Source organism: Ambystoma mexicanum, chromosome 8 (assembly GCF_040938575.1).
Source record: "Ambystoma mexicanum isolate Mex_15411 chromosome 8, UKY_AmexF1_1, whole genome shotgun sequence".
In the NCBI taxonomy this organism is placed as follows: domain Eukaryota; kingdom Metazoa; phylum Chordata; class Amphibia; order Caudata; family Ambystomatidae; genus Ambystoma; species Ambystoma mexicanum.
In genome coordinates this window covers 639822338-639840297 of record NC_090929.1, presented here as the reverse complement: position 1 = coordinate 639840297, position 17960 = coordinate 639822338, and positions in this window count along the sequence as shown.

Genomic DNA, 17960 nt, shown 5'->3' with positions numbered 1-17960 from the left:
CCTCTTACCCATCCCCTCCCTGCTCACACCCCCGTACCTCTTACCCATCCCCTCCCTGCTCACACCCCCTTACCTCTTACCCATCCCCTCTCTGCTCACATCCTCTTACTCATTGCCTTCTCTGCTTACACTGCCTTACCTCTTAGCCGCTCCCTCTCTGCTCACACCCCCTTACCTCTTACCCATTCCCCTCTGCCTCACACCGCTTTACCTCTTACCCATTCCCCCTCTGCTCATGCCCCCTTACCTCTTACCCATTCACACTCTACTCACACCCCCTTACCTCTCGCCCGTTCTCTCTCTACTCACACACCCTTACCACTTACCTATTCCTCCTCTGCCTCCCACCCCTTCCTTCCACACTGCTTTTTGCAACCCCCTGTGGCATGGGCATGGCAGGTGAGAAGGGGTGAAGGTCCTGAGTGCTGTAGAAGGTGGTACCTCCGGGGTGAGCTGTTAGTGGTTTGCCAGTAGTATCTTCATACTCCTGTATCTTCATGGAAGAAAAATAGCATATTTTATTTCTAGAAGTGCCCCTGACTGCCTCATTACACATCCTCTGACCCTTTCAACCTTCCTCCCAAGGAATGATGGGCAGAATTCCCTCAGGGATGAAGGGGGCCGAAGTGAGAAAGGAAGGGGGGCACTGTTGGGAGGGGATCTGAGGGGGATGGGCACACATATGATGGAGGGTTCTGTGACAATGGCTGCATTGGTATGTGCTAATAGGCTCTCCGACCAGTCAATAACCCCAGTTAATGTCCCCTACCCTTCTGATGGGTCATCGCCTGTGACCCTACCCATGAGTGCATAGGCCAGCTGACCCCACTATAACACCAGGCCATTCAGCAGTGCAAGAGGCCCGTGGGGTAGTGCAGGAGTGACTGCTGAAGGTTGTAGAGCAGGCACTGAGCTGGTGAGGGTTGAGCATCTGTTTGCATGACGTCATTGTCTCCAACCATGGAAAGCCTGCCAGGATGCCTTGGAAAGTATGGGTTAAATCGTCAGAAGTGCTGTTTTTATGAATAACGTATTGCATTAGAAGCCCTGGGTGTCTGGCTTGCAATGTTAGGGCGGCTCTTATTCTTGTCCAAGTTAAGCTGGTGAGAAGCAGAAGCGGCTGTAAGGTCTTTCTAGGATTTCTAAGGAATCGCACACGCTTTACTAAAGGCTGTTTTAAGTTTTGCTGAGGCCGTCAATGCCTCAAACGTGGATATATCCGTTTAGAAATTGAGTTCATAAGACTCTCGACACTGAGGGTGAATGTGTTCATGAGAGGGGGGGCCTTACTGGGAAGATTGGGGTACGCTGTGCCCTGTTGACCGCAGTTATTACCCTTGAGTGATTAAATGCAACATTTACATTGGAACAGAGACTGTCCAGTGGGGAGGCACTCTGCACAGAACTGTAAACTGATATAAATACCCACAAAGGGAAATTGGGGGAAGGGGAGTTTTTTGGGGGGTGGGGGTTGTGTATGTGTAGTGTGTGTGTGAAGGGAGGGGATGGGTTAAAGTGTGTTTGCTTCTCTGCTGGTGTGAATGAGGGTGAATGCGTGGGGCTGGGAAGGCGGGTCGGCAGAAAATGAAAAGGGTGGGATTAGGGAGCATGGGAGTGAGGGGGGGTTCAACATTCTATATTGCGTCATTTTAAAAGCCAGACAAAGTCGGCTGAAATAAATCTGCATTTTTTGTGTTCAGCCTTAAAAAATGCAGCAACATCATCAAATTATACTTTCATCTGCATTTTGTGTCATTTGATCAAATCAAAATTAAGCTGCAGCATTCTACTGTTATGAGCAACATGGATGGGGGAGGCTTGAGTGACACAAACCTGTGTTAAACCGGTTCTATTAGAACACGTCATTTTGATACCTCTCACGTCTAAATACTGTAATAGGTGGTATCAAAATGAACAGTGCTCCATTTATTGATATTTGCTGGATTAGCAAATCTGCTCTGCCAGGATTGCAAACAGCAGGCTGGCACCATGTTTGAGGCAAGTACATGCAGCGAGTGCACCCTAAGTTTACATGAATGTTGGAGTGATAGTATCACTCCAACATACTAACTGATGTGTTGGGGCACGTGCCACCCCCGCCATGGTGGCCCTCTGGCTCAGGTGCAGCATGCGAGCAAGAACCAGGAAGAACTTACTGGCTCTTCTGCATGCACAGAGGGCCACCATGTCGCAGCCTCAGCCTCAACACGTGTGGGAAGGCACATGAGTGCCCTGTAGCACCCCAGCCTGCATCTCCAATGGGCCATGAAAGGCTGGCAAAGCAAAATGCCCTCAGCCTGGCATGGCACATTGGGCATGCATGCTAGGGTACTCGACTTTCAGAGGGGAACCACATTTCCGTGTACAGATGAAGCCATCCCAGGAACACTGTCTCAGGTGCCTGCTGCAGCTGAGGGTGTGTTCATGGATTTATAACTGGGCTTGCTTGGCTGCTCCATAAGTGATGGTGGGTTAACACCCTGTCACTCATTAGGGGCGTCTGGTGGGCACAGCATATGGCGGAAAGTTGGCAGAAAGTTGGAGTGTTATGTCCAGTAAAGTGGGGTCCATGAGCGCAGAAAAGTTGGAACAGGATGTAGAGTAAAACGGGAGTGTATGTTAAGGACAGGGAAGTTCGAATCTGACAGAAACTCAAAGCCATGAAAAAAGGAAACTGAGGCACGTGGAGGCAAGTAGAATTGTATGTGGAGGAAAGTGGAAGTCTAGAATGACGCAAAGTGGAAGTTGCGTCTCGGGAGGATAGCTCAGCGGCAACACGCTCGGCTTGGAAGCAAGACGACACGGACCAGCGCTTACAAACCTCTGGGTCAGCGGTGGCTCCTGAAATCTGTGTCTTCTTTCAAGGCCATTACCTCCCTTGCCCCATTTATGTACTGTCGCGTGCACCCACGTGATGTCCCTTTGCCCTTTAGGGACTTCACATCTTCGTCACATTCTGCAGGTTCTTTAAATATTGCTATATGGATTTATATATTTGTGAGGTTGCTGTGTTATGCATTTTTACCAATTAGACCGGGGCTGAGAAGATGTAGGGCCAAGTGCCTGAATTGCAGACTAGGCTCAAATCTCAGCTGCGGCCCTGCGGGGCTTAACTAAAGTGTGTACCATTAGGCAAATCATGTTCTTGAAACCTCAATTCTGTAGAAGTGAGTGATCTACAGTGTATGCTTCTCGAAAAAGTCAGACTCACTGTATAACATATATGATAATGATGTCCATTCATTTGCATATAGCAAAGCTCCTTGTCCTTTGGCTTACTTATGGCTATTGCCTGTAATGCGACTATGATGCATGCACTAGACGAGTATCAACGGCTGACCTCACCCCCTGTGATGTCCTTTGCTGTATTTTCACTATTGGGGATGTCGGTGACTCTGCACATCTTGTGTTGCCCAGGGCCTCACAAATCCCACACCTGCCCAGTGGCCCTGCTACACTGAATGATTCCTGTGTCTAACAGATGTAAATGATATGATAGGTTATTTATAACGCGCTTAATACCAAAAGGTATTAAGCGCGGACCTGGGAATCGAACCTGTGGTGCTCCGTGTCATTCTGCTTCAATGGCGAGCATGTTGCTGCTGAGCTATTCCCCCTAAACAAATGTCAATGAATCAACGGGTACAAGGAGGTAGGAGACCATGACCTTCAAGGTTGTTTTGAGACTTCTGTACCCCAACATCGAGTCCCTTTGAATTAATCATGGTGTTGAGTCAAATACCAAAGCTCTCAGGAATTTTTTATGCATACACCATAGTACCAGCTATTCTCAATACAAGCTGCTGTAAAAAACACCATCACACTTGCACACGTAAGAATAGTGTACCACCATTAATATGTAAAACCGAATGTTTTTTTTCATATTTCGGTAGGTTTTTTGGACAGTAAATTGCACATTTTGTAGGCCATTTTTCCAAAAATTTTGCAGGGGGGAGAAAACCCCCGCACCCCCCTTGGTGGGGGGAGGCTCGCACGCTCGCTACCAAATTCGCCCTGGGAAATTTACGCCCCACCACCTTTCAAACTCACCAGCCGCCACTGCTCCTCCCACCGCATGTGATTTATCATCCTTCCAACACGTGGCTGTGTCGTAGGCTCGGTAGTTACTTCTGGCGTTGGAGCTGGCGTACTCGCTATCACAGTTGTGGTGGTTGTCTTGCTCAGCTCCTCCTGTAGCTTCTTTGCTCTAAGTATGAGTGGAAACACATACTCAACTACTGCATGTGTTTTCTCAGTGAGTTCTTTTGTTGCTTCCTCTCTTCTATTGAGTGACTTTGCTATTTCACTTCGATTCAGTTTCTCATGTTGCTCCCTGCTTTCTGGAGCTGCTTGTTCCACAGGTGATTTCTCTCTTTCAGTTGGTTTGGCTTGCGGTTTCGTAGCCATTGACACTTGCCCTTGTTCGCGTGCACTCAGTGTATGGGTGCGTGCCGTGGACAGTGCTATGCTATCATTCATTCCGTGCTGACCCTGTCTCCAGTCTTTCTCACCATTCATTACTTCAAGTGTATGCGTGTTACTGCTAATTACATTCAACTGTAAATCGTTTGCTTTATCATCAGTTTTTCTTGGAACAGGGATGACAATATAAGGTCTGGGTGTTCTTGTGGGCCCCAGATGTTCATTACCTGGTGGATGCACAGACATTGGGACGCTTCGTGCACCAATAAAAAATGCAGTTCTGATAGAGACAAAAATACTACAATAATCATTATGCATATACATATAATGGCCTTGAAGGACAGTTTACAGCATCTCCTTCCGGGAAACCGAGGGCGCCCTTCCCCTGGTGCCACGACTAAGTTACTATTTCGGGCCCCCATTTCAATCAAGTCCATAGACCACTATTTATTTATTTATTCGTTCTGATCTCGTTGTTCAAAGTTCAGCAAACACTAAAGTGACATGTGCTGTTCAATGTCCCCCCCTCTTGCGAGTGATGATGATAGTCTCTGAGTATGGAGTACAGTTCCTTTGCTAGACTATGGGAAAAGGTTAGACTACCGTTTTCAGCACATCACATTCATCCTGCATTTGTTGTGGGAACCGCATCCCAGGGCACTCTTTCAACTCGTCATGTCCCTGAGGATATGCAGGACAATGTTTGCAGTGACACCATGCAAAGATGGATTCGCTACAAATCATGCAAAAATAAAAGTAAACATATGGAAAGGTAGGGAAAATAAGAAAAAGGTTAAAAAAGGTGAACACGGCAGTGAAGTTCGCGTCTCTGTTCCTTTCACTTGGTCGTTCGAGGTCGAGTTGATGAACAGTCTCTCTCTCACCCATTTATTCTCCTGCGCGATAATGATAAACAAATAGAAAACACAAAACAAGAAAAATAAGAACGGATGTAGTTATCCTTGTTTCTGCTCTTATCAATCTGTCCTATGTTGGAAGCATGAAGAACTGTGTCTTTTGTTTTCTTGCCTTGTCCCCGGCTGGGGATGATGAAAAAGTTTATTTTGGAACGCCCCCTTCTAAGGCTCTTCTTAGATGTAGATTTCCATAGTTGCTTCTGAGTTGTGATGCAATAGCTCTTAGGAGCCTGTTCAATTGGGCATTCTTTGCTGGATCGTTAAGAAAGGCAGGCACATCAATGTTGCGGGGTCTGCCCACTAGTTCTGGAAAGTTTTCAATGAGATGAAAGAAAACACGAAAAAGCATAACGACTGTCTTCAGGTGTTAATGACATTTGTTCTGGTTCTTTGGCTCTAAAGTCACTGGCCTTTTCTTGCAGTGTGATCAGTTGCTTTTTTTTTCTTTTTCGATCTGTCCCTCATCAGCTAGTCTCACTGAAATCTCCTCAATAATTCTCGTTGGAAATTGGACAGCTCCACCTGGAGCATGATGCCTTGGCGGAGTGCGCCCATGTGTGGGGTGTTGGCCGGATTCCTAAGAAAAGTGATGACGTCAACATCTGCAGGTCTCCCCACCATTTCCTTCCAGATAGTCTGTGACTAATCGAAATAAAACATTGCATGCCAGCCGTATATCCTCAGGTGATAGGGACATTTGCCTCGTTTGCTGGGTCCTAATCACAGTCCCTTCTTTTGATGCAAACAAGTTATTCACTTTCCTGCTGCGTGAGTTGCAACCACATGGCTCAGCTTGTACCACACTTGGTTGAGAAAGTAATTGTTTTTTGGATCTCTAATGAATGTCAATGTATCTGTCGCTCTCCCGATAAGTCCTGGACATTCTTCGATGATGCGGAAGAACAAAGTATGTGTGATCTCGTCAATGATTACTTGTGATGGAAGCATCTGTGTCTTTTCCGCTGTGTTCGGTTAGTGTAATAAAAGTTTCTGTTATGACAGTCAGTAGTTGTCGGATTATTTTCTTGTTTGCAGGGTCTTGAATGAATTCAGTAACACTGGCTTCTCTGCCTATAAGTGAAGGATAGGACAGTACTACTAGCTGAAAATATATGAGCACATCCCACTTGAGACTTCTACTGGGATGAACCATATGTCCATGAACAAAGTCTTGGGGCCTCATTACACAGATGGCGGTAAGGATTTATCGGGACCGGTAAAATACCGGTAAATCCTTACCGCTTTACTACGAGGTCCCTTTGCGGGTTGGGGGATTTAAAGCCTGCTTTTTTCAGGCGTTAAAATCCAACCCGCAAAGGGACCTCGGAGCTAATTACGGCACCGCAAAATTGCGGTGCCGTAATTAGCGCCTTCCCCATTCCCATAGAGCCCTATGGGGCAGAAATGGGAATTGGGAAGGGCAATGGTGGAAGGGGGATTTACCGCCCCTCCAACCTTGGAATGGGGCGGTAAATCCCCTTTCCACCAAGGCGGTGCTGGTATTTTACAGGCATGAGCCATGGCGCTAATAGCGCCATGGCTCACCGCCTACCGTGTAATGAGGCCCTTGATCTTACTTTTACTTCTTAGGCTTTAAATGCTTTGTGTGGCTTTCAATGTTCATGAGATTAGCACTTCTGTTGATATGAGTACGCGATTTTCTTATTTTACCCTGCACCTTTGGCTGCACAGGGTGTTTGCATGCTTCTTATTGTCTTTTTTATGTCTAAAGTAAAGGTTCAGCGTGGACAAGATTTTCACAAAAGTTCTTTTGTTGGCTACATTGAATGTTCATTTAATTGTCCTTTTGTCACCCTTCACTTGGTTTGAAGAACTGTCTTGTTTTGAAAGTCTCACTTTTATATTTTTTTCCTCGTTCTTGTAACTTGTCTGCTCATGCGCCCTTTTTCCTTGCCATAGATCTTGTTTGCACGTGCTGTGGTCCTTCCCCGTTGTCTGTGGATTCCTTGGCAGTAGATGTAGTAGGAGTGCTCTCTCCTATAAAGAGTTTTATATCATTCGTGAAGATCCAGGCTTTTCTGCCTTTGAGCTTGACAGCTGACGGGGTGCAGTCCTCTACGATGAACGGGCCATTAAACCTCGGCTTGTCACATCTTTTTCTTGTGAAATTCTTCACGAGGACGCGATCTCCAGGGAAGACAAGAGGCGCGCATAGGCTATGAGCTGTGCCGGCATCAGCACTGTCTGTTGTGGTTTGTGCTGTGTCGTCTCTTTTCTGCCTTCGCTGCAGCTGGCCTGAAATGACAGTGGAACTGGATGTGAGACAATCCAGAAAGGCCTTCATCTCCTCTCCCAGAACCTCCCTAGTTGACTGGGCATCACATCTAGCTCTGACTCAGGGGGTAAGGGGGTCCTCATCCTTCTCCCAGTGACTATTTCATGCGGCGTTAAATGATGGTCGGAGTCTGGCTGGTTCCGAAGAGCATACAATGCCAGTGGTAGGCAGTGCAACCATCCCTTTCTTAATGTGAGCTTCAACTTGGCTATCCTTTCCTTAAGCAAGCCGTAGATCCGTTCACATATCCCTTTTCCCTCTGGGTGATACGCCGACGAGAATTTGTGCTTTATACCAAGCAACAAGCTAATCTGCTCAAATACTGCATTTACAAAATGTGCCCCATTATCAGATCTCATTACCTCGCACACCCCCCATCTAGGGAAAACCTCCCTCACCAGGAATTTAGCAGCACAAGCAGCGTCAGGGTGTGTGCAGGGGCCTGCTTCTACCCATCTGGAGAATGGACACACCACCACAAGTAGATACCTGTACCCATTCAACATCTGAATCATATCGACATAATCAATGTGTAGGTGCTGGAAAGGTCCATTTGGTCTGGGGATGACTCCTCTCACTACGTTTAATGTGTGCCCAAGAGTGAATTGCTGGCAGACAATGCAGTTTACCACAAAGAATGCAACATGCTCGGCTAAATTCGGTATAAACCAGTCTTCCGCAAGCATTGCAGCAAGATTTTCTTTTGACATATGAATGGGGTAGTGAAGCTGTTCCAGCGCTACTTTTAGAAGGGCGACAGGCATTACTGGTTTACCAGTGCTGTCTTGCCTCCACAATCCGTCAGAGGGGTTTGAAGAACACCCTCGATGCTTCCATACATTTTTCTCCTCCTGAGGTGCCTCCCCCTGGAGCTCCATCAATTAAGACTGCCCCATATTGCTATAGGCTTCTGGAGTGGCTCGTGCTACCATAATTCGTTCATGGGTACGTGCCACCTCCATGTCCATGATCGTTTCAGTTTTGGATGCCAACCGTTTGGCTTCCGTGTCCGCTTCATGATTTCCACATGACACAAAATCTGTCCCTTGGGTATGAGCGGCGCATTTTATGACCGCTATGCCCACTGGGAGCTGTAGTGCTTTTATCAGCCTGTCCAACAAGGCTGCGTGTTGCACTGGCGTGCCGTCTTCTCGGAGGTAGCCCCTCCTCTTCCAGCGCGCTAATCCTGCATGCACTGTTGACGTCACATAGGCAGAGTTGCTGTACACTGTTACTTCCTGGTCTGCATGGTTCTCAATGGCGAGTATCAGTACCACTAGTTCTGCAGCCTGGCCTGAATAGTGAGATGGTATTCGCGCACTTACAAGTACTCGGAACTCTCCATTCGCCATGTGTTTGATCACGGCCACGCCTGTATACCTTTTCCCGTCTTCTTGGTCGATTCTAGAAGACCCGTCAATAAAGACGATCTCTCCACCTACCAGGGCATTTTCCTTTACCCAGGGGATCTCGTCATAGAATTCCTCATAATTTGCACAGTCATGCACAGGTTCTCCCTCTGTGACTGGCTCGGCTATAAACATAGCAGGTTCACAGTTTTGCATCACACTATTTTGATCGATGGATTAGAGATAATCACCTCGTAGGCTGATGCTCTTCGCTCATCCGCCTCCAACTCCCTCAGGGTCAGCCGCTTCTCGAAGCAACGAGCTGGGGGTAGATCTCTCTCCGCTGCAGGGGCCTCCCTCTGGAACAGCCTTCCTGCCTCCCTGAAACTTGAGGACCAACCATCTCCGGTTCCGGAAGCACCTCAAAACCTTCCTCTTTGCTTCTGCTTTCTCTCTCCCTCTCCCCTGCTGAACAGCTAATATCCTTCACTGAAACTGCACTGATTCTGCAACTGGACCACTCTTAACGGCCTCGGTCCTGGGCCACTCTCCACTTGCACTTGCACTTGCATACAGAGACAGTCCCTCTGCACTGCGGGACTGTCTCTGTATCCCTACAGCCTCCCCCCCTTTCCCAGCACTTGTTCTGCACTTGCCACCAGCTGGCCCTATCTATTTATTACTTTACGCCACTTACCTTGTACTGCACTTCCCCCCCTCCCCTTCCCCTTGCAATTTTCCCCCTCCCCCACCCCTGCACTTGCGCGATCTGAATGACACCTGGCCTAGTAGGATCGTTGTCTGTCTCCCCTTGTTCCTCCCCTCCCTGCCTCGTCGCGCCTTGAAACACCTGTGTATAGGCGCGTTACAAATGCCATATCATATCATATATCATATCAAGTCAGCGTGCCCTTTGCCTTTTCTAGTATGGCGAATAGTGAGTGCTCAACATATAATGTCATGTAGCATCCCATCACAATGGATGATGCCTTCTCAATGGCGAATGCAGCAGCAGCTCGGTTTTGTTCGCATGGGAAGTGGCCCTTCATGACCGGGTCCAGACTCCTGCTGTAATATGCTAGGGCTTTATATCCCAATGAGGTTCGCTGTGCAAGCACTGCTGTCATAAAACTGCCATCGGCATGAGAGAACAGATAGAATTCCTCAGCATAATTAGGAATCCCGAGGACTGGGGCCTTACAAATCGGCCCCTTGAGTTCTGTAAACCCCTTCTCCATTTCTTCATTCCATTCAATTTCTTCTCTTGTTGCCTGGGCCTTTTTAAGGGCCTGTAAGAAGGGCTTGGTATATGAGCTGTAGTCAAAGACCCATGCTCTGACATAATTGCACAAGCCGAAGAAGTTTTGCATTTGCTTTATTGTGCGCGGCTTGGCTGTGTGCATGATAGCCTCGGCCCTTTCTGGGGTTACCTTTTTCCCCTCATGTGAGATTAGTTGCCCTATGTACAACACCTCCTGTTGGCAGTACTGCAGCTTGTCCTTGTCTACCTTGTATCCTTTCTCAGCCAGTATAGTCAATAGATGGACAGAGTCCTGTCGGCATTGCTCTTCAGTGATGCTGCAGATTAGAATGTCATCTACATACTGCAAAACAACACTGTCCACCGCAATATTGCTTAGGTCCATTTGCAGGACTCTGTTGAAAATGGATGGAGACTCGCAATACCCCTGTGGCAGCCTCGTACTTTTTAGGCGCATTTGTCTGAAAGTAAATGACGTCAGGTCTTGTGAGTCACGGTGCAATGGAATCCAGAAAAATGCATTTTTCAAATCGATCACTGTGAAGTATTTTGACTCAGTGGGTATATTGCACAAAATTGTGGATGAATTAGGGACTAGAGGGAATTCGGCTTCGACTATGTCTTTCAATGCTTGTAAATCCTGGATTAAACGCCAAGACCCTCCCGTTGATTTCTTGACAGGATAAATCCCTGTGTTGCACAGCGATTCTGACGTCACAAGGATGCCCTGCTCCATCATGGTAAAGATTGTCTTTGCAATCCCTTCATCCGCTTCTCTGGACGTGGGATACTGTCGTGCCCATGGCAGAATTGCTCCTGGTTGAAATTTAATTTTTACTTCGCCGGCCCCCTTCAGGAGTCCTACATGATAGGGCCCTGTAGTCCATACTTTGGCCGGCACCAGGGCCATGTCGTTATCAAAGTATTCTGGACGTACTAAAGCTAACATCATCCTCTGCGGTACCTCTCGCCTGATCATTTTGACCCAAAATATTAGAATGACTTCCACCCGCGTCTCTTCTAGGTCGGGGTGTTCTTCGAACAGATCGTCATCGGTGATGTCAGTCACTCGATACCCTTCTTCGATGGCGACAATCGCACACCATGGTCTTCCCTCATCGTCACATCCCTCAACCAATACCACTTTTCCTCGCACTGCGGCAGGGTGTATCATTAAGGGAACTACTTGTCCCTCCTCTTCGTGCATGGGTATTCTTGGTCTGAATAGAAACTCATCCAGAGTTCTCATGGTTTTGTCTGCGAGGCCTGGCAACCCCGCCATAAGCACTCGTACGCCATATGAGAACACTTCTGGTTCCAATGGTATGGCTCTCATGGCTGCATGTGCGGAGTATGCTCTAATTATTTCGCACACATTTGAATTATGCATTCCTGGGGTGGAGCACACTATGCCAACCTCAGTAAATGAGATGGTCATATTCAACTTTGTCATCAAGTCCCGACCCATGATATTTACTGGGGACTGACGCAAATACAATAAAGGTACATTCATGTCGCACTCTCCCACAGAGACTGGGAGTGCATCAGTAAAGGGAACTTTGCTATGAGCTCCAGTAAAACTCTGGGTATCTATTGCCTCGCCGGACAAGGAGAACTTGCCTTCTCATATGCACGAGCGCGTTGCACCCGCGTCAACTAAGAAGGAATATTCTTTCCCTCCCTATGGTGACATTTACCCTAGGTTCCCTGTTAGGGTCTGGTGTCACTGATAGGATAGAACACATCAGAGTTCCCTGTGAGCCATCCTTTTTCATATACCGGTTTGGTCCATTGTATACCTGTGGGTTTCCCCCACCTGAATTAGTGCCCTGAGACACTTGCGGCAGGGTCTGCTGGGGTTGCCCTTATGGTACATTCCCCATGTTCAGTGGTTGGACCACTTGCTGTGCACCTTGCTGCAAGCCAGCTGCCTGCTGCTTCACGATATAGTTTTGCGCATTGCCCTGTTGTGGGGTAGCAGGTTGATTCACCATGCCTGTCCCCATCCCTTGGTTGTTCTGCCACATGCCTTGGCTTCTGCACATGCGCGCCACATGTCCTGTCACTCCACATAGCCAGCACACTGGCGGTGGTCGGGCCATCTGTCCATCTGACATAGTTGGACTGCCCATTGGTGCGCTCTGGATATCACCTTGAACATTTTGAAAACCTCCTTGGTTACCTCTAAAGCCTCCCTGATTGCTCTGCCATCCTCTTCCTCCAAATCCCCTTCCTCTCGGGTAATATTCTGCGTTACCCTGATTGGTCTGCGGCGGGTCAGTTGCACATTGTGCACTTCATTTGGCTGGGCTTGTTAGCATGGCTCCCTCGAGAGCATACTTTGAGAGCTTCCTTTGCACTAGTTTCTCCTCCTCTCCCTTACGTGTTGCCTCTTTCTTCCGATTCTTTTCTTGCAACAATCTACAGTAATGGGCAATCGTCAACTGGATTTCGGCCCATGGTTTAGCTTCTACTCCTACCAATTTTTTGAGCTGTTTCTGCACTGGTTCAGGCAACCTATGGCACAGTATATGGTAGAATACAGGGATAGATTTTGTCCAAGACTCATGCGTTTCGAGCACCCACATGTCTTGAAAATTCTGGATATAAAGCAAAGGATCCTCTGACTCCTTCATTTTTCGAGTCATTATAGCTCCCATATCAGATGTGTCTGGATATAGCGTACGCAGCGCTTTCCACACTGCTGCTCTACAGTTGTTAAATGGCGCTCCGTCATGGAAGGTATTCGTTATGGTTACCCTGGGGTATCCTGCCCTTTTCCACACATTGTCTGCTCTTTCACCAAGTATAGCAATTAAAAGACCCTTAATGTCCCCTATGGCTAGAGTGACTCCCCCCGTCATTTTCTCTAGCTCATGTATCCACTTTCCAGCTCTCGATGTCAGCATTGGAAGCTTATTTTTAAGATTCTCTTGGTCCATGTGTGGCCATGGAATATACTGCGGTCTTGCTCCCCCCTTTTCTGACAGTGGGAATTGGAATGCGCAATCCTCCTTTTCCTTTTCTATCCCTCCTCGGTCTCTTGCCTGTGCAGCGTTCCCGCCTTGCCTTCTTCCTGGCAATGCCCTTAGCCTATCTGTATAGGCAGGTACCGACGCTTCGCTCCGACCGTGGGGTGTCTCTTCATGTCGGCTGGACTGTCCAGCGGACTTCGGTGTCCTATCTATGGACCCGCTTGCATCTGACCATCGTACCTCTCGGTTCCCTGGGTGCTGCTTGTCGCACCGCCTCCCTTCGTCATACACTTCCTCCACTTCTCCATCGGAGTCTGACTCTGAATACTCCCAGTTTACCCAGCTTCTTGCATCAACTTCATTCTGCCCAACTTCTAGTCTATCTAGGGAACGTCCCCTACTCCCACTACTTTGGGTGACATCCTCAGTGTCATATAGCTGTGTGCTCTCTAAGCGCTCACCTTCCCTTCCCTCTTGGGAGATTTGTTCTAGTTCCATCTCATCATATATTTTATCAATCGCTTCCCCGATGCTTCTGGTGTCGAAGTCATCATCAATAATTGTCCTGCTTGTACCTGGTACCGCATTGCTTGCAGGGAAGAACTCTTGTATGTCTTCCCAGTCTACAACAGGATTGGGTTTTTTCACTTCCCGTTGCAAATATTCTAAATCTCGCGCCCTTTGCCTGCGTTTACGTTCTGCTTCCTCATCCATTCCTCTTCGCTTCTTCGCTTCCTTTCTAGCCTTATCAACTTCCCTCATCCGTTCATCTCTATGTTCCTTTGTCCTTCTATTTTCCTCATCTTCTCGCTTTTTTACCTTTCTTTAGTGCACTCTCTTCTCTTCCTCTAACCTAAGCATGTTCTGCCTGTACTTTTCATAGGCTGCATATTGCGGGCGACTGAGCGGTATACCGTGCTCTCCGCGATATAGTTGTCCTTGCTGCAACCTATCCTTCTTTCTTGCCTTTTCGTTTCTTATGTCCACTTTTTTTCCCTTTCCTTTCTTTGCACCTCGTCAGACCATTCACTTGGCCTTGCACCATCACTTCCTTTTCCATCTAACTTCAACAGTATCTGCCCTCCCACCCATTCGTCCTTTGTACATGTTAACTTATCGGTTCCTTTCCACTTCTTTCCCTTTCTCTCTCTATCTAGAGGTGCACTTGTTTGTGCCTGGTCCTTCCTTTCCTCGCCTCACCTCTCTTTTCCCCATGGGACTGTGGAGGCCGAGTCAATTTCCTGTTCCTTCTCTTTCGTCTCGTCACTGCTACATACAGGGTTGCTATAACCTGTGGCTGCCTTAAGCTCTCTTAGTGGGTAAAGACCCTCCAACTTACTTCCCTCAACAACTGGCTCCGGCGGGGCAGGTGGCGCAGTAGGCGTCTCACCCCCCCTCCGTACATACATTTAATATCCAGTCTGCGGAGGGTTCTTCTTCTTTTGCTTGTTCAAACATTTTCCAAAGCTCGAGAACAGCAAGGTGTTTTTCGAGTGTCTTCCTGCTATATGTGGCATGTAGGAAGGTGGTCATGTGCTGTAATTAATTTAATTTTGGCATTTATATAGTGCTACAAACCCTCAGGTATCTGAGCGCTGCTTATTATTACCCACAGTGTGTGGTGCTCATTTATCGACCTTGGAAGGAAGAAAGGCTGAGTTTGGCCCTGCCGGGATTCGAACCTGCGTTAGCAGGCTCTGCACGGATGTCAAAGCGAGCGCTCTACTCGCTGTGCCACTTGACCGGCTGTAAAACAGCCTTTGACAATGACCCATTTTGGGGCCACGGCATTAACATTTTATTTGCGGTGCCCTTAACCCACTCCTGGCTATAGTTCTTCAATTTTGTTGCATGCTTTGGCAACTGCTTGCATAAGTGTGCAAGCGGGGTAACTTCCTACATTCTTAGTTTCGTCTCCAACAATATTCACACAGTTTTTGACTTTTTACTACTATGAGCGAGCACCACATACGCAAGCTCCAATCCAACTTTTCCGCCAAGCTCTACACCAGCAGTTTCGCTCAACACTTCTCAATTCAGTGGCGATTCCCTCTCAATTACGGAATCGCGTAAAACCAAAATGCATTGCAATTAATCAATAGTACAACAATTTCACATTTGACATATAACGGACATAAAAAGACACATAGGACTGACGCTTGACAGACTAGACAGACACCAGCTGGTCATACGTATACCTGCCTTATAATTGTTACCCCGTCATGGGATTTGAACTAACCCCTTTATGACGTCTTTAAACGTCATTGTAGCCTAAAGTCCCCCCTCTGTGGGCTCTGGGTTCAAGTTCCTTCTGACCACTCTTTAAAGCACAGGAACAAGGCAAATTTTACAGTTTTAATCTCAGGTTCCCCCCTGATTTACAGTTTTTCTCTCGTGTGCCCCCCGGTATTCTTTACAGTTTTAATCTCAGGTGCCCCCCTGATTTACAGTTTTTCTCTCGGGTGCCCCCCGGTATTCTTTACAGTTTTAATCTCAGGTGCCCCCCTGATTTACAGTTTTTCTCTCGGGTGCCCCCCTGGTAGCCTTTATGTTTTACTTTCAGGTGCCCCCCTGGTTTACAGTTTTTCTCTGCTTTTAGCTGCTTTATTTTTTCTCCCCTACCATCCGTTACCTTTCCCCTTCTTACTCTAAGGCCTATAAGACCTTTGCCAGGATAACGAGTTTTCATTGTTTCACTCACCAATCGCCTCTTTTCCTCTCTGGAGCTTAAGGATCACCGCCCCTTTCTCTTCCTGCTTTTAGGGTTTTTCGTCCGATCCGCTGCCCGTGGGAATGAGAAGGGTTGTGCTTGGAAAGGCGAGTTCCTTCAGACCACTGCAGATTTTCTGGAGTTTTACACTATCATTGTCCATGGGGAGCTTCTCAGCTTACTCAGCCCGAATGGCGAAAGGACTCGTGATGTAACCGAAGGCCCAGAGTTACTTCGTGCCGTCGGTTTAACGGTGTCTTATAACTATATTAATCGATTATCACTAATCGATGGCCGAAACCATCATCTGCTACCAAGTGTTGACGAGGAGAGGAAATTACTGACGGGCCCATTGGTCAGTACTCACCCTCGAAAACTAGTAATACAAGATAGCTGCACCATGCGAGGACAGAGTGCAGGATTCACATACTCCGGCAAGGTTCAATAATCAGGACTCAGTAAATTGGCAAAGGGAAGTCCGTTTAATGATACATACATCAGTTTATGGAAATCAGCAGCATCACGAACACCTGCCTCACCCCGACTTCCTCGAACTTTAGTCAAACAGCCTTTTATGGGCAAAATCCGTCATCATTGACGTCTAATTCTACAAAAAATCATCATTCAATACAATTGGTTGGGAAAGGTAACTTAAGTATAGGTGCTTTATCTGTATATGGAAATAACGCAAGTGGGTTGGATAACTCTTATCGGGTGGGCGTCTAAGCCCTTCCCTCTACACCACACGTGATTGACGTCACTACAAGTACGACGTCTCATTGGTTAAAGTGTCTATAGGACCCTAGATTACATGGTCCCTTGTGATTGGGCAAGTTACACCCCTAAACATAAATCTCCATTTTAATTAGCAGCTATAGAGTAGACACCCAGGTGCCTAGTGTCCCAAGATTCACCCTTCCCCCCTTCCATCAATCAGTGTTTTGCGCTGTGTGTCAATTAGTTGGCTGGGTATGGCCTCGCATCTGTAGTCTCTTATCAGGAAAAGTTATGGCACCCCCTGGTTCTCGATGACATCAGGCGGTGGTACATCTTCGCGCCTGTCTGGTCACGTGTTGGTTCACCGTGAATCTGCTTCAGTTTCCAACCTTTTGTGTATTTAATTCTGTGTGCACTCAGCCACATCCATGGGCCTCTCTTATCTTGACCTTCACAGGCGGGCTGGTATTCTCTGTAGTTGGAGTCTCGTGAGCTCATGCTCACCTCCCCTTCTCTGGTTGACCTCGATCTCCCCAGCATAAGCTTCTCTTTGAGTTTCGATTCCGCTCCTTCTCTGGTCTTTGCTGGGTTTCTAAACTGAGCCTGTCAGGCCTTTGGCCGCCTTGGTACATTTCTGCTTTCACAAAATGGAGTCGCAGGTGTACATTGTCCAGTATTGAGGTAGATATATGGTTGGCGCTTGCCGCTCCACTCTTCTACTAGGCATTGCTAGCAGTATCGATTTCTTAGCCTCTTGCATTTCAAGCTTATTTACACACATTCAGCAGGGCGGTTGCTTCCATCTTGTCTTATGGCACCATTCTCTTACGTTTTAACAGTGTCTCTCCCCTGCATCCATTATCATTATCCTTGCAGTTACTAGTACTGGCCTTCGTGCTTACAGTAGCCAAGTCTGTTTGTTCTCGGGCTGCTCGGGCCCTTGGTTTATTTTCATTGGCCTTCCATTAAGGCTTTAGGGGTCTCCTCGTGGACCAGGTGCAGGTATTCCTCATTTCGTATCAGTGGCTGGTATGGCTGTCTGATAGGGTATCGTGCTGCCCAGGGTTGTCGCTTTATGGCTGCTTCAACCGGTATTGATCTCCTTACGTACAAGGGGCAGAGTCCCAGTGCGGCTCTCTGTTGGTTCATTTGCTCCTCACATACCACGGCGAGTACCTTACTGGCAACTCGCAATGGGGGGCAGGGGTGCAGGTCATATCTGGGACCTCCTCTAAACTAGTTTTCGAGGGTGAGTACTGACCAATGGGCCCGTCAGTAATTTCCTCTCCTCGTCAACACTTGGTAGCGTGAGG